The 12,902-nt window shown below is 38.8% G+C and overlaps 1 protein-coding gene across 4 annotated transcripts in view; it reads right to left on the bottom strand.

The window, feature by feature from the left end:
• Positions 1–10,244, bottom strand: part of LOC103690464 (uncharacterized) — a 45,561-nt gene extending 35,317 nt beyond the window's left edge. For 3 of the 4 annotated variants that reach the window (XR_015627397.1, XR_015627399.1, XR_015627398.1), the window contains exons 1-2: positions 10,034–10,236; positions 6,699–6,932 (exon numbers count right to left, since the gene is read on the bottom strand). The gene's annotated coding sequence lies outside the window, so the exon portion shown is untranslated. Of the gene's footprint in view, positions 1–6,698; positions 6,933–10,033 lie in introns of all 4 variants that reach the window. The other variant, XM_087564097.1, reaches the window with a different exon arrangement.
• Positions 10,245–12,902: the final 2,658 nt, after the last annotated feature.

The raw sequence follows: 12,902 nt of genomic DNA, 5'->3' as shown, positions 1-12,902 counted from the left end.
CTGCTGTTGGTTTTCAGCTGGCCCTCTATACTGATTTTCAACCAGTGTCTGCATGACCAGTGGTTTACAAAGACTCATGGTTCTCCACCTTCTCTCCAGCATTTATCATTTGATTTCTGGATCCCGGCCATTCTAATTGACATGGACTCTAAATGCAGTTTTGATTTGAATTTCTTTGGTAATTAAGAATGCTGAAATCATTTCACCTATACTTCTCCTTTTATTTAATTTTTCTGATAACTGTTCTTTTGATCATTGGATTATTGTTGCTGTTTAATTTCCTAAATTCTTTATACCGATATGAATTTCCTACCAGTTTGCAAACCTTAGTTCCCATCCTGTAGACTATCTCTTCATTCTAGTCAATGTTTCCTTTGTTGTACCAAACTTTTTAAATTCACAGGATCCCATTGTCAATTTTTATATTTAAGGTATCTTAAGATTTTCCCAGAAAGCCTCATCTTATATTTTCAAGTGTTTTTTTTCTCTCTAAGTCACAGCTTTAGCTTAAGGTATTGGATACACTTTGAGTTGATGAGAGGGAATAATTTACATCCACTCTTTTATAATCTTGGTACTTAGTTTCACCAGTACCATTCGTTGAAGAAGTTGTTAATTCTTGAGCATATACTTGTCCCATCTTTGTTGAAAATCGGGTGGCTGTAGCTCTCTGCTCATGTTTCGTTTCCATTCTAGTCAAATGATTGATGGTGTTTTCTGTCAATACCACACTTTTTGTTACTGTGATTTTGTAGTATAACTTAGCTCCAGGTACTGTCATACCTCCAGCTTTGCTCTTTCTTCCCTTTAAAATTATTTGAAATATTTGGGATTTAGTGTGTTTCAGTGTGAATTAAAATTTTTTCCTAAGTCTTTGAAGTAGATGATTGGTTATTTAACACAGATAGATATGAATCTGTAGATCATTTTTATGACAGTCATTTTTATAATTTTAATTATTCCAGTCCATATAAACATGGGGCTCTCTCCATCTTTTAGTGTTCAATTCTTTACTCTTTCAAAGGTTTCACTGTAATGGTCTTTTATCTCCTTAGTAGGTTCATTCTTCAGCGTTTTTGAAACTATTGAAAATGGAATCCTCCCCACCATTCCCCACCCTGATTTCTCTTGTTACAAGTTGTTTGTATATAGAAATCTTCCATCATTGTTTGTGTGTCTAACTTTATGTGATAGCTTTGCTTAGCATGTCAAGTGCTTTCGTTAGGTCTTTGAGGTATGAGAGCATGTCACCCACATTTAGGATACTTTGACTTTCTTTTCGTTCATATCCATTTTAACAATTTCTCTTGCTTTATTGAGTAGTGCTGGGACACCTTTGTCTCACTCTTGATTTTAAATAAAATGCTTTCTGTTGGTTTTGCTTGTTTGTTGTTTTCTAATTTAGAGCCCAATTAGCTCTTGGTTTGTTGCAGACAGTTTTTGTTTTATTGGGAAATGTTCTTTGCATTTTCAGTATTTTCAGGGTTTTTATGATAAACGTTTGCTGAGGTTTGCCAAGGCATTTTCTGCATCTGTTGGGAGACTATGTGTTTTCTGTACCTGGTGCCATTTATGCTGTGTTGCAGTTTCAATTTTCATAAGATGAACCATCTTTGCATAGCTAGGATGAAAACAGTATCACCAGGAAAGGTTTATGTCAACTTGACACAAGCTAGTTGTTTGAAAGAAAAGGAATTCAATTGAGAAAATGCCTCCATAAGGTCTCACTGTATAAGACCTCCAACATTTATACAGCAGAGGACTGCTGGGCCTGGACTGGGTCAGAGGAGGTACACCTAACTCTTGAGAGACTTGGGGCCCCAGGCAGTGGGAAAGTCTGGTGGGATGGGGAATGGGAGGGTGGAGGTATATTCTTGGAGACCGAGGGAGCAGTATGTAATGCGGAACAGTCAGATGGTGGACCTGAAGGGGCATAAAGTCTGGACTGTAAAAACTGATTAAAGAATAAATTAAAAACTCACTGTAAGGAATTTATTTCATTAGTGATTGATGGAGAAGGGCCTCGCTTGTTTTGTGTTGCCATCTCTGTGCTGGTGATGCTGGATTCTTCAAGAAAGCAGTATGAGCAAGCTGAGGGGTGTAACTCAGTAAGCAGCACTCCACTTGGTCTCGACATCAGCTTCCGCCTTCAGGTTCCTGTCCCATTTGAGTTCTTGCACTGATTTCCATCAATGATAGACTGTTACCAGTATAGGCTAAAGTACAAGCTAAAATAAACCCTTCCCTTGACAAGTTGCTTTGTTCATGGTGTTTTACCGCAGCAATAGTAAACTAAGACTACTGTGTTTTATATATTCAGTGTTGTTTAATTTGGCTTATAAACATTTTGTTGACAAGTTCCTTGTTTATATTCTTTGGGGAAATTGGCCCATCCCTTTCAATATTTGTATAAAATTAATTCTATGCTTTCATAGTGTGTATTCATGTAATGCTGAATTCGTATCATGATTTGGATAATATCTCTTGTCTCTTTGTGCTCATGAATACTTTGAGTGTCATTGGTGGTTACTCCAGGAATGTTGACATAGAATCATGTTGTAAGATTTATTTCAGGGAGTTTTGTAATTATGAATTCAATCTCATTTCTCATTATTTATTTGTCTGTGCTATTTATATTCTTTTAATTTAATTTTGATAGGTACAGGAATTTATTCCGTTTTACTCAAGCACTTCCAGTTTGAGGAATATTTGACTTCAAAATATTGCTTCATAATCAGAAGGTTTTTGTTGGTTCCACATAGACTATTCACTTTTCCTCTTTAATATCAAGGTAGATGCTTACTCCCCGACCTGCTGTCCCCGTCTGTTTGTTCTTCTCTCTTCCTTATTTTATCTAAGAGCTTGTTAACCTTGTCTGTTTTGGATTTGGTAACTGAGGAGTTAATATATTTTAGTGGAGTCATACATTGTTTTTTCATGTTTTTTGTTTGTTACTATGTTGTGACTTAGACATTTATTGGATGGATATCTCTTATGATTTTATTTGGGTAATTTAGTAAAACAGCTCTCACAGTGGTTCTGCAGGTAAAGGTGCTTTCTCTCATCTTGACCAGCTGAATTTGATCCCTAAGATCCAGACACACAGAGTAAATCCAAATCTCATAAGTTGTCCTCTACTATTACACATGTCCTGTTGACATGCATGGGGATATGCATATGCATGCATGCACATGTATGCATACACACATACACACAAATAAATACATGTAATAAATTTTTGAATTGTCATTTCATATTAATCAATCCTATTTCACACCACATTAAGAAACTGAAAGCTCAGCCCATCTAAATGTTCCTTATATGTATATGAGTTTAGAGCTAATCATTAGTATTGGATAGCCAATTAGGTGTATCCTTCCTAGGGAATAACTAATTAGGTATATCATCCCTAGGGAGGTATGCATGTAACAATAGTAACAAAGAAAGAAGCCCAAGACTTCCGAAGGGAACAGAGAATGGGATGGGGGAGGTTTGAGGAAGGAAAAAAAAGGATAAAATGGCATAATTTGCATTTTAATTGAAAAAATATAAGAAAATGAAAGAAGAGAGAAAATAGATGATTCTGCAGTTAAAAACATGTCCTGCTTTCACAGAGGACCCAAGTTCAGTTCCCGGACCCAAGTCAAGAGCCTCATAATCTCCTGTAATTCTAAATCTGCAGTATCAAATGTCATTTTCTGGCCTCTGAGGCTTCCTGTACTTACACATGCATATGCATAGAGAGATATAGGAAAATATTAAAATAAACTATAAATCAGAATATGTGCATTTTCATGAAGGCAGAAAAAGGTTTGTCAAACATATACTTTGATAAAAGAAAACCTCAGAGGGTTGAGTTAGGAAGAAATGAAATTTACTACAACACAGTTCATGTATGGCAGACCAGGCCCTCATGTGCACACTCAATTGTGAAGGCCTTCCTTTGTAATCAGGGACACCATTTTCACATGTGACTGGAAGTCCCAGCTGTGGAATTAGGTAAGAGAAATTAATAAAAGGCATTGTATTGGGAAATAGAGTGAAAAACATGAGATCATATAAAGATACCAATCTTTTGTAAAGCAAAGAAATAACACTGTTTCTTACATTGTTGTAGATAAAAGAACAACACTCAGAAAGTGAGAAAATGATATTTATAAACCATACTTCTGAAGAAAGTTTAATATCTAAAATATGTAAGATTGCAAACCTAAATGTGAACCCTAAAACCCTGTACTTTACAGTGGGCAAAGAACCCTCACACAGTTCTCAAATGGAGGCATACAAAAGTCTAAGGTGACCATCAGACTGAGCACAGGGACACCAATGGAGGAGTTAGAGAAAGTACTGAAGGAGCTGAAGGGGTTTGCAACCACATGGGAAGAACAACAATATCAGCCAACCAGACACCCCAGAGCTCCCAGGGACTAAACCACTAACAAGAGTACACATGGAGGAACCCATGGCTCCAGCAGCACATGTAGCAGAGAATGGCATTGTCTGGCACCAATAGGAGGAGAAGCCCTTGGCCCTATGAAGGGTCATTTTCCCAGTGTAGAGAGGAATGACATGGTGTTGAGGTGTGAGTGGGAGAATCTTCATAGAAGCATGAGAATGGGGAGAAGGGATTGGAGAATGAGGGAAAGGGATAACATTTGAAATGTAAATACCTAAAATGTCCAATAAAAAAACAATAAAACCCCAAACAATCAAATGTCTAAGGCGAGTGTAAATATGCTCTGTACTACTAATTAGGTGAATGCAGATTTAAAACATAACAAGATTTTCTTTATTCCCTTAGAATGGCTTCTATAAAAAAGATGAGAAACAAGTCTGGGCAAGAGCATAGGGATAGATAAGTCTTATAGACTCCTGGTAGGAATCGAAGGTCATACAATCATTTTGGAAAAGAGTATACAGTTTTTACAAAAAATGTAACCATCAAACTACACATGGCCATATTAACTTCAGTTATTAGAACATGTCCGCGGGAAGTGACACCAACATGTTGATGTTTACAGTCCTACGTTCACTGTAAAGTTTTAAATAAGACCCAAGTAACAGTGACACATGAATGGATAAAGGCATAATCAAGGGAACAATAGTCAGCTTTACAAGGAACAGAATGCCATCATTTACAGCAGCGTAACCACTCAGAGGATGCTGCATTAAGTGAAATATGCAGGCACAGAAAGACACAGCAGGGTACTATATGTTGCTGAATCCGAACATCTAATTTTACAGAAGAGCATGTTCTTTACCAAAGACTTTAGAAAAAGAGCAAAGGCAAAGAATGTTTGTCAAAGATTCTGAAGTTTCACTCAGTAAAGATAAATTTAAACTCTTATTGAGCAGAGTGACTATAGTTAATTACAATACAGCAAGAATAAAGAATAGACCTGCCTCAACAAGGAAGAGAAAGAACATGGTTAGGTCATGTGTTGCAACCTCACATGGTATTCTGCTGAGGCAAGACCTAATGACCTGTGATATTTGGAGACAGTATAAATAGGACTCAACAGACAGTGACAACGCTCTTGCATTGCTAGCCTTGCAACACTTAGTGATCTAGCATCTTCACTGATCTTCACTTTGTTGAAAGGCACAGCAGAGAACTCCTAGTGTCTGACTGGGTCTGGTTGCTCCCACTGACTTGTGAAGATTTGGTGGAGGCCTGGGTGTTTCTGCTGGATCCTGCTAACTATGCAGATTTGTGCTTGGTATCCTAACACTAATGAACTGAACTGCTGGTATCCTGACGAACAGAGATTGGAATCACCCCAGAACACTACTTCTATACAGGTCCCCATCCCTTGTTCTATTTACCATCCTTTCTCCCCTACCTTTGGACTAGAAGGGGTGCTTTGAAGCATTTGAGGACCCATATTAAAAGTAGTTTTAAAAAAATCTAAGTCTACAGGGTGCACAAACAATGATTTTTTTTATAAAAATATAACTATCAATTAGACCAAAAGGAAGGTGCCGATCACATCATGTAGATAACAACAGTATTTGGTCTCATTTCAACTGGGTTATAAATAAACAATAAAAAAAAAACCCACGAACTCTTTCTTTACTTCTTCTCTGTCTGCATTTAGGAGCCAAAAACACTTACTGGGATAACAATGAATTATGGTGGAAAATAAAATGAAATTGATAAAATATTTAACTGTGCATGCTGACAAATAGTCTTCATTTCAGAATTGGTAGTTCGACATGAAAGCATTAATTAAAGGGATTTCTTACTTGAATTTTAAGATGAAACTGACAGGCCAGTAGCTCTAAGATGACAGCATAATGGGCTTAATTAACCATCTCCACAGCAAAGTGGTAATATAACTGGGGGGAATTATAAAAATAACCAGTAATTTCGTCTCCTGAAATTGTCCCCAGGACTTACAGCAGCAAATGCTCATTCAAGAAATTCTTCTATATTCTGTAAGAATGGCAAAGGGAGGGGACTGGAGAGATGTTTCGGGTTAATATCACTGGCTGACTTTTCAGGTTTGGTTTCCAGCACCTACCCAGCAGCTCACAACCATCTGTACCTACCGTTCCAGGGGATCCAGTGTTCCCTTCTGACCTCTGTGGTTACAGCATGAATGTGGCAATGAGACATACAGACCAAGTATTCATACACACAAAACAAAAGTAAATAAATCAAAAATCTAAATAAAATTATTTTTTTTAGAGAATACCAAAGGCTGTGTGGCATTGTAGCTCCAAGCAGCTGTGTGAGTGAGTCACTTGCTCCTTCTGACTGTGTGCTATAGCAGTCGTGATGCAGGAAGAATCTCTTATTCCACTTCTAGTCACCAGTTATGACGCCACTTCTGCATGGACTCACTGTTGGCATGTATCTCCCATCTTTTCTCTCGTTTGAAGAAGCTCCTTTACAGTTAAACATCCAGTACTTTACTTCACTCTTCCAACTAAGAAAGACAAAACAGGTTCAGTCAGTCAAGAAAGATCAGAACTCCAGACACTGCTGTTTTATAGTTCCTTGTAGTGCTAGGCAGAGTTTCCTTGGGATAGGAACTGCTAATGGGAGCCCACATCTGCTCCCACTGGGCAACTTGTAGAACACAGGTGCCATGTTATCAGGGGCGCTCTATCTCCTCCACCCCAGAGTTGTGCCCTGGGTGCTGCCCTGAAAGAAAGCCACCCATTACAAAACTGCCTGAGAGGACTCACTGTATTTGGTGGAAAGAGGGAAGGGCAGGGACAAATGGAGGGAGGGATACCCTTTGTCTGTGTGCAATATTTCAACTATTCCCTAACCCCCACACCTTTAAACTTCTATATCAAGGTACTAGTGATCTACCCTCAGGAGGCTACTCTTGCATGAGGAGTCTGCAAAGGTAGCAGGGTTGCTTGAGTTCTCATGCTCTGGGAAGGTACAGGTGCTCACTTCAGAGGTAGGGTAACTGTCAAAATGTAGTGATTATGTTTTGTTAGTCTGTAGTTTTACCCACTCAGAGCTAAAGAAATGGCTCAGCAGTTATGACTATTTGCTGCTCTTTCAGAGGACCAAAGTTCAGGTTCTAGCAACCATGTCAGATAACTTAAATCTGCTTATAACTCTACATCCAGGGGACCAGACTCCTTCTGCTGACCTCAGCAGTTATTTGAACACACACACACACACACACACACACACACACACACACACACTCTCTCTCTCTCTCTCTCTCTCTCTCTCTCTCTCTCTCTCTCTCTCTCTCTCCAATAAAACAAATCCTTTTCTTAAAATTTGTCTTTAGAGCAGCAGGATTAAATTTGATTTTTCCCATTATTTACATCCTGCCTTAGCCATTTAAATTTAAAAAATGAATTCTGCATGCAATTATTCACTTAACACCTGAGACACTCCTAGCTGCATTTTCATTAATATTTGTTTGAGTTGATTTATTTTTAGTAGCGATAAAAAGGATTTATTTCTCTAGCTTGCCATTAATGAAGCATGAACTCTCCAGTCTGTTATTGTTCCATTTGGTAAGAAAGGGTGGCATTTGTCCTAGATATGCTAAACCAAACTTTTGGCAAAATGGTTGTTTCACTTCTGTATTTATTGGGAATAGATTTAGACTTTCCATTCCCACTATTGTTGCCTAGAACTTTAGTGTCTATCAATACTTAACCACAGTTCTCAATCTTAGAGGGAGGATCATTAAGACCCAGGATGTTTCAAGGGGGATGAGGGGAGTGGGCAAAACATTCCAGTTTACAGAAAGCTGCTAAGCTCAGAAAGTAAACAATTAAAAGGGTTCAGGAAGTCCCTGAAACTGATTGGATTCACTAGGTTCGTCACTCTTTAAAAATGTGTCAAAAATCAGTAAAGCGTGCAGAAGACATTCTCAGATAAGCCGAGCTCTCTGGAAAATGCTCAGACCTGCCTAGCCACAGGGAAGAAACTGAGCGTGCTAGAAAAGGTTTGGACCAAGTGATTACATAGAAAGGACATTCCCAACCTGTCAAGCTGCCTATAGGTTATTCAGTGCACACTAGTTTTCATGATCTGTCAGATATGCTGGGGTGGGTTTTTGTAGATGCACCTGTCCTTAAGTTATTTTAGCTCCTCAGAGTAAGTCCTCACTCATAGTTCTGTAAGTATACAAACAAAGACTCACTGTTCACCTATATGCAAGTGAGGAATGCCGAATGTGGAAGTAACAGACTTCCACAAAGAAGAACACACCTACTGGTTATCGCACACCAAATGATCAGCCCTGAAAATATACATTCAAGTAATGTTATACAGACTAAGTAGGTTGTAATGTAGATAGGGTGAGGTACCTAGATATATAGGTATATAATAGGTATATATAGGTAATATAATAGGCATATAATATATATTTCATATATCACATATATTATATACATATTTTAATCATAGATTGCATATATATTTATCACACATATTACACACATATTGTACATATACAAATATACATATATATATATATATAATAAAAATTGATGACAAAGAGCCAAGAAGTCATGGATTTGAAAGAGCAAGGAGGGTTATATGATATATGGTAGAGTTTGGAGGAAGAAAGGGAAGGTGAAATTATATAATTATAATCTGAAAATCTGAAAAATAAAAGAAAAATCATTGATTTACCAAATTAGATATTGGTAGTATATTTACTTGGCCTTTCATCAGTTCCCTCCATGGCATGTGTGGTAAGTCTCCCCAGGCCTATGGTCACATAACAGACTCTTAGACACCCTGAACTATGATTGGAAGTACTATGTGATATTTTGCATTTGAAGTTTGCAATTTCAGCATTGAGACTACTTGGCCTGACTTTTAAGTTTTCTCTAGAGAGAAACTATTGGATTTGGAAAAAAATATGCACTTTCTTCATAATGAAAAAATAGCATATTCTCACATCCATATTTACAAAGGCAATGGCTTTGTCTCAATAACTAAAATGGGCACATCATTACGTAATACCCTAAGTCTAGAGACAGTGATTCAAGGTCACAACTATTTCACCCATAACAGAGTTTCTTGTGTCTCTTTTTGAAGGCCCAGATTCTGGGTTTGAAGTCTGGAGACTAAGAAGAGATATTCTGACCCCTGAGCTCTCACTGAAGAGCAACACTTCCCAACACCCTGAGAATTCTTCCTTGGTATCAGTGCCCTGAAGTGGTACCTGTTTAGAATCGATACGTGAGAGAAGGGCAGTACTGTGTGCTGTCTGTAGAGTAGTCCAGGATAAAACTGGACTTTCCTCAGACCATATCCAAAGGACACAAGAACAGGTTAGATTTGTGAACAATCAAAGTTAACCTAATTTTAACACAAACTGAACTCTGGGGATTTCCTGTTCTGTCAGCACAGGTTCAATTTACCCTCACTGCTTCTACAGTTTACCCTCACCACTTCTACATTAATTGAATATCCACAGAGTTATGGAAGGATGAGGAGGATTAAAAAGAAGCAGGGTTGAATTATAGTGAGCCTCCTTGGTCCTTGTGTTCAATATGCATATGGATCATAAGAAGACCCAGTCTTGGCACTCACTGATGTCATAGAGCTGTTGTGAGTCCCCACTGTAGCACGTGCCAAGAGGACCATAAAGCTTCCCAGCATGCCAGGCAGTGGATAGAATCCTATTTCATAATCATTCAAGTTTTGCCTGTATTCCATCACACTGTATAGTCTGTGTGTAGGCATCAGAGACTGGCTTTATGGTCACCTCCGAATCCAGCGATTACATCACCCCTAGGCGACAAAGGTTGCCATGGCAACCACCACACATTCCAAGCATGCACTTCACCATGTGCTTCCTCACCTGTGTATGGTGGTACACATGATTAGGTCATGGCCCGACCAAATAAAAGAAACCTCCAGCCCATCGCTCCTTCTCTGACCCCTCTGTCCTCTTCTCTTCCCCTCTCCCCCACAATAAACCTCTTCTCGTGAGCTGTGCTGGCTTGGTGTGATCTGTCTGGATGTGAGCCACCTTTTAACACAACACGTTGTGTGTGTGTGTGTGTGTGTGTGTGTGTGTGTGTGTTTACGCTTGTGCATACACAGATGTGTGAGTGAATGCCTGCATACACATATGTGCATGTGAAGGGAAAGTTGAAATAATGTGTATTGTTGCATCTCTCTACCTTATTTTTTGAGATATGGTCTCTCACTGGTTACTGTATATTGGGTGGATATTAAGCCCCAGGAACCCTTACATCTTACCTCTCTAGCTGGGATTAGAGGCACACACTCAGTGCTCTATGCTTTATGTAGACTCTGGGGAATGAACTCAGGGACTCAGGCTCGTTTGCTAAGCGCTTTTACTGGATGACCATCTCTGTAAACTATATGTTCTTACTTTCTGATGAAAAGAATTCATCTTTTAAAAATGTTCTTTATTTCCAATGACATTTCCATATAAGTGTATATTATCTGATATTAAAATTGCCCATTCAATATTTTTATTTTGAGCTTCCTTCTGGGTCTGTTGTTCCATTTTTATTGGATACTTTTTATTTAAATTTCAAATTTTATTCCCTTTCCCGTTTTCCCATCCATAAGCCCCTTATTCCATCCCCATCCCCCTTCTATAAGGGTGTTCCCCCTCCCCAACCACCCTTCCTTCCCATTCCCCTACACTGGGGGGGGGGGTCGTCTAGCCTTGGCCATCCTCTGCTACATATGTAGCTGGAGCCATGGGTCAATCCATGTATAGTCTTTGGCTAGTGGTTTAGTCCCTGTGAACTCTGATTGGTTGCCATTGTTATTCTTATGGGGTTGCAGGTCCCTTCAGCTCTTCCAATCCTTTCTCTAATTCCTCCAACAGGGGTCCCATTCTCAGTTCAATGGTTTGCTGCTAGCATTTGCCTCTGTATTTGTCATGCTCTGGCTGAGCCTCTAGGGAGATGGCTATATCAGGCTCCTGTCAGCATGCACTTCTTGGCTTCATCAATATTGTCTAGTTTTGGTGGCTGTATATATATATACATGCATGCACGCACGCACGCACGCACGCACACACACACACACACACACACACATATATATATATATATATATATATATATATATATATATATATATATATATATACATATATATATATGCTGGATCCCCAGGTGAGGCAGGCTCTGAATGGCCATTCCTTCAGTTCTTATCGCCCTGTAAAAAGCCTAAGTCCAAGTGGATCAAGGACCTCCACATAAAACCAGATACAGTCAAACTAAGGGAAGAAAAAGTGGGGAAGAGCTTTGCACACATAGGCACTGGGGAAATTTTTCTGAACAAAACACCAATGGCTTATGCTCTAAGATCAAGAATCGACAAATAGGACCTCACAAAACTGCAAAGCTTCTATAAGGCAATGGACACTGTCTTTAGGACAAAATGTCAACCAACAGATTGGGAAAAGATCTTTACCAATCCTACATTTGGATATAGAGGGGTAATATCCAAAATATAAAAAGAACTCAACAAGTTAGACTCCAGAGAGCCACATAACCCTATTAAAATGGGATACAGAGCTAAACAAAAAATTCTCAGCTGAGGAATATCGGATGGCCAAAAGTAACTAAAGATATGTTCAACATCTTTAGTCATCAGGGAAATGCAAATCAAAGCAACCCTGAGATACCACCTCACACCAGTCAGAATGGCTAAGATAAAAAAAAATCTTAGGTGACAGCAGATGCTGGGGAGGATGTGGAAAAAGAGGAACACTCCTCCATTGTTGGTGGGACTGGTACAACCACTCTGGAAATCAGTCTGGAGTTCCTCAGAAAAGTGAACATTGCACTACCTGAAGACCCAGCTATACCACTCCTGGGGATACACCCAAATGGTGCTCCAATATATAACAAAGATGCATGCTCTACTATGCTCATAGCAGCCTTATTTATAATAGCCCATTCAATATTTATAAAATTTTTGTTATTTATTTTTTACAGGTGTGTTTTTCCCGCATGTCTGTCTGTGTACCACATGCACGCATGGTGCCCATGAAAGCCAGAAGAGGGTGTCAGATCCTCTGTGACTGGAGTTTACTGTTGGTTGTAAGGTGGCATGTGGAAGTTGGGAACAGAATGTGTTACCTGTGGGAGAACAGCATGTTCTCTCAATCCAAATCATCTCTCCAGATATAATTGATCTGCGTTCCTTGAAATCTCCTTGTTCTTGCCCTTTTCATTCCTCAAGTAAGTGTAATGATTCCCATCTGAAGTTGAAACTTGTCTTCTGGAGTACAAAGCCCCATTTGTTTGTTTCCAATGTTCCCTCTCTTTTATTTTATGCCAACTTAATAATTTGTATTGATTACCTTTCTCTGTCTCATATCCTGTTATCATTATAAGTATACTATGGGATATGTTATATTCTTCAGGTCAACAGTTATCATTTTATGCATTTTTAACATCTTCAT

This window comes from Rattus norvegicus, chromosome 8 (assembly GCF_021556685.1).
Source record: "Rattus norvegicus strain SHRSP/BbbUtx chromosome 8, alternate assembly SHRSP_T2T, whole genome shotgun sequence".
Lineage (NCBI taxonomy): Eukaryota > Metazoa > Chordata > Mammalia > Rodentia > Muridae > Rattus > Rattus norvegicus.
The sequence above is the reverse complement of the archived record's forward strand: the minus strand, read 5'-3'. Positions and strand labels throughout refer to the sequence as shown.